The sequence below is a fragment of the Macrobrachium rosenbergii genome, chromosome 22, assembly GCF_040412425.1.
Source record: "Macrobrachium rosenbergii isolate ZJJX-2024 chromosome 22, ASM4041242v1, whole genome shotgun sequence".
NCBI classification, from domain to species: domain Eukaryota; kingdom Metazoa; phylum Arthropoda; class Malacostraca; order Decapoda; family Palaemonidae; genus Macrobrachium; species Macrobrachium rosenbergii.
Window position 1 is genome coordinate 10,025,546 of NC_089762.1, and position 5,179 is coordinate 10,030,724.

Genomic DNA, 5,179 nt, shown 5'->3' on the forward strand with positions numbered 1-5,179 from the left:
TTCAATTTATCATTTTTTAAAATTTTATTATTATTATTATTATTATCATTACAAAGAGAAATTGGAATAAAATAACTTTTTAAGTGATTTATCAAATAATGAACTCCCATTTTTTTTATTAAAGTAAAATATATATATATATATATATATATATATATATATATATATATATATATATATATATATATATATATATATATATATATATAATAGAAAAGGACTTAATATAACCTCAATGGTTTATTATTTTTTTTAAATAATATAGGTGAAAAATATGATTGATAATATAAGCGCAAAAAGTTTTCAAATGTTAAAAATTTATAATTTTCATCTGGTAATATTACTTTTAATACATCAATAAAAGACACGTTATACAATTCTTTATTATTTTTATAAAAAACTTTTATTAACCCGGGCAATGAAAGTACTAGATTCTTTTTATCATAATTTACTTTGTATTGCTTATATTTTTCTAACCCTGTTTTATAAATTTTCAAACTACTTGTAGGTTCACTAATGAAATGAAATATAGTAGAAGAATTTACACAACTGTTCATTTTTTAAGTCGTATATATATATATATATATTTTATTAAACAAACATATATATAATATTTTTATTATATAAAAACATATATATATAAATTATATATATATATAGAATAAATGAAAAATATATATATTTCTTCATGACTAAATAAATATATATGAATTAAAAAATGACATATCATTATTCTTCTAATAATGACATGTCTGTTATAACCAATCAACAGGGTATTGAATTTTTAAAGTTAAAGTCTCATTTAAAGTTTTTTGATTTTAATATTCAACGAGAAAGGGATATCTTGAATTTAAGAGATATAAAAATTATAATTTTTCAGTCATTCATCCTATAAAAAAAATACGACGATGATCAGCAGAGGATATCTAATACACCGTGTATTCTCGAATTGTTTGATGGGAAAATTGTTGTGTATATTCCATATTCAGAATTAATTCATATAAAATAATAAAAATAATTTTTTTGTCTTTGTCATCTATTGATGATTTTTATTCATATAAAAACATATTAAAAATAAAAATTATGATTCTTGACACGACAAAAATTTAAAAAATTTTTAATATAAAATTATTATTTAATATATATAATTATTTTTATATATATTGACAAAAGTTTATTAACATTATATATATCTACAAAATATAAAAAAATATTTAATGTAATAATAATAATAAATAAAAATAGCTACATTTTTTTATTAATAATAATAAAAAAATTTTCAGCTATCAATTTGATACTGAATAACAAAAAATGAAAAAAAATAAAATAAAAATATTTTATTAATATAAAAAGTAATAATTATTTATTATTATTTTTTTTTACTAGAAAAGGTTATTTAGTGTAATGAAAAAAATAAAATAAAAATATTTTATTAATATAAAAAGTAATAATTATTTATTATTATTTTTTTTTATTATTTTTCATTTTACATTTATATATACATGTGTACGCATTTTGAATTCATATTGCAGAGAAAACAAATATGGTGGTATCATCTTGGGAAGTTGCTGGATCAAAATGTTTAGACTTTGGACGAACATCATCACCAACGATCGCTGTAAATACTTGTCCAAAAGTATGGTTACCTCCCACCCTAGCAAATAGAATAGAATTATCAAACTTTTAAATGAATGTAATGATTTGTCCCAACTTTTAGAGGAATGTAAAGCTTTGAGAAAAGAGAATAATAAACTTTTAAAAACTGATTTGTTGGAGGAAAAGAAGAGTTAATAGTACAAAGAAAAATCAAAGGAAAAAATTGTTGAAAAGATTATCTTGTATAATAAATAAAAAATATTAAATGTTTAAAATGAATTTTTTTCACCATTGTTAGAAAAAAAAAAAATATATATATATAATAACATACATATATATAAAAAAATCCTTTATGCAATGAATAATAATACTATTTTTTATTATTTTTTCTACATTGAATACATAATAAATTTTTGTTATTTTGATTAATAAATTTTTGACAATTTGTACATTGTAGTCGTACTTTTAAAACATTTAATTCTTTTCCCGTTTTTATAATAATCATATGATCACCTCGTAATAAAATTTGTTCAGTGTCCTTTCCAAGGATAGGATCAAATATCCGTAATAGAGGATTTTTAATTTGATTTAATAAATAATATTCATAATCTATTTGAAGACCATTTTTCAAAACAAAATCGGGGTTTTCAGCCTTTTGATATAAAGGTATTTTTTTTTTAGATGTTGTTGTTGTTGATATAATAACGTAAGGAACTCGATCTCCAAGTGTGGGCGCTGTTCCAGAATCTCGAATGGCCATTTTATTGGCCAATTCAGCGTGGGCTTGTTTTGCTTTATATTCGTTTTGAGTTTTTGTCAATTCTTTAGTTATTATCAGTTGACTTAACTCAATTCGGTCATTAAGTAAATCTGAAATGGTTTGTTTGACGAGTGTAACGGCCTTTTTTTTTCGTATCTCGTTCAATGAGAATTATTTTTAAAATTTCTGCTATTAAGTTGGCGGTGAGATGACAATTATCTCTACGAATTGTTTCTATTCCTTTACAATCAATTTTATCAAAAGTATCTGGTCGAGTATAATACAGACCCGCGTAACGTTTTTTATTGATAAGTAAATATGGACAATAAACCTTTTCAAAGTCTAATTTAATAGGATTAATAAAATGCTTCGTAACGTTATCCGCCGCTTCCTGACCCAACATTATGGCTTCTTGAACGGTTTTTACGCCAAAATTTATCATTACTGAATCCGTATCTCCATAAATAACTTTAGCATTTGGATATTGTTCTTCAATCATGTTTTTGGTAAACATAATCATTTCTCGTCCAAATGCCGTAACGCTTTGCGAAATTTCTACGCAAGGTAATTTACCAACTTGGGCACCCGTAAATCCATAAACGGAATTTGCAGATATTTTTAAAGCTAATTGACGACCGTCTAATACCTTTCTTTTTAACGGATCCGTTTCCCTTTTCAAATCATTTTTAGCTTTTTCCGAGCTAAGAGTAAATTTTCCAATATCTGAGGAAGTAAGCCTTTACGTATATGAGGTTTGACGAAATAATTACCTGATGGTGTTTTAGTATAATTATCACTCGATAAGGCTGTATGCTTATTATTATTAAGCAACGTTGAATAGCATAGATTATGAGCCATAATAATTGTAGGATATAAAGCGCAGAAATCTAGCGTGGTAATAGGATCGTTATAAAATCCTTTTATTGGATCTATCACAGTAGCTCCTTGATAATCGTTCCCCTTTTCTCGGTCCTCGCACGAAGGAATTATAAAATCATCATCATTACCACCACCACCATATTTTGAACATTTTCTAAGAAGTTGAGAAATGATTTTAATTTGTTGACCCCGCGTAAGAATAAAAGAAAGAGGAACTCCCGTTACGCGAGCCATTTCGATAGAATTGATAAATAACATTAATTTATCTATTAATTTCAAAGGTAAAAACGCATCTTTTAAACAATACACGGCCAATTTTCGTCTCGTTTGAGCGTTCTTGTGATGTAAAACTGATATTTGTGTGTGATGAATATCATCCTTTTGTTCTTTTAAAAAATGTTGAGAAACTGCATTTAAACTGTAAGAACGTAATTTATAATCTCTTTTAATAACATTTAATACATCCAATATACATCTACCTTCTATATTTATGACTTTGTTAATAGCTTTACCTATTTGCTTACTTTCAAAAGTCTTTGTAGTAACGGTTGATTTTAAACCCACTATTCGACTAAGATAAAATTGATTAGAATTTAAATGATTAGCTCTTTCCACCAAATATGTCAAATCAAAATTGTTTATATTGTATCCTGTAATAACATCGATCCACTACATTTTGAACAAAACGAGACCAAGTTTCCAACATTTCTTTCTCGGATTGAAAAGTATATATTTTAGCATTATCAATGGGTGAACATTCACCCAAGACAAAAATGACATGTGAATATTGATCATCATCATTATCATTTTTTTGTCCGTGTTTTATAATAACGTTACCTATTTGAATAATAGGATCAATATCTGGCGTAGGAAAAATTCCTTTTCTACCAGCGCATTCAATGTCGAATGAAAGAGTAGTTAGAGGTCCGATACTACTAGCCCAATGCGTTTGAGTGGGATCGTGACCCAAGACATTACTTTGTAAAACGTCAATTTCAATTTGACATTTTGTTTCTTTTAATTTTTCATTTCTAACGATCCATTTTCTTCGTGGTAATTCTATCCAAGAACAACCAAATATGTTTGTATCAATCATAAATCTTAGTATAAAGTCAACATTGGCTTCATAAAATTGAACCTTTTCATAATCTTTAAAATAAAAACACTTTTCTCTTCTATTAAAATGCGCTGTACATCACGAATTATCTTGGGTAATGATACAGTTATTTTAAAATAATTAGTCTTTTCATTATTGAAATTATAACCATATAAATTCTGTTTAGATACTATTTCCACAGACGTGATAAATTTGGCAATTAATCCATTTAAACAGCGTAATTTATTAGAAACTTTATCATTTAATGTCATTTTAAAATTATTTACTTGATGAAGATCAAACTTTTTCGAACGTTAACGTAAAAATATGGATAAAAACCATGAACGTGACAACATACTGAATTTCCTAAACTATTTACTCCAAACATACGTATGACGGGTGTACGATAACGTTCTTTCGTTGTTAAAAATGGCGAAAATCCAGTACAATCATCAACTTCTAAATTGAAAAATATAAAAGAATCTCTAGTAGTTTTTAAAATAGGAACAGAAGGTCGTTTTATAAGAAAATCTTTTTTTTATTATTTTTAACATCATTATTATTTTCATTTTTCTTTTCATCGTGTTTTTATGTATATATATATAAAAAGGAATATTTCCTTTATATAAGTAAATATATATATATATATATATATTTTATTTAAAACAAAAAATTTATTTAATAATGTCACCAAGTTTTAAAAATAAGAATGGATGAATGAGTTTGTGTTAAGGATATTTTTATTACTCAAATAGTAAAAAAATAAAAATTAAATAAATTTGATAACTTTATTATAAAAAAATATTAGTCCATCAAATTTTCCTGATTCTTTTAAGTCCTTATTTTTT

The 5,179-nt window shown here is 24.6% G+C and overlaps 1 pseudogene; it reads right to left on the reverse strand.

The window, feature by feature from the left end:
* Window positions 1-1,966: 1,966 nt before the first annotated feature.
* LOC136850365 (DNA polymerase delta catalytic subunit-like) lies at window positions 1,967-4,603 on the reverse strand (annotated as a pseudogene).
* Between the last annotated feature and the right edge of the window lie 576 nt (window positions 4,604-5,179).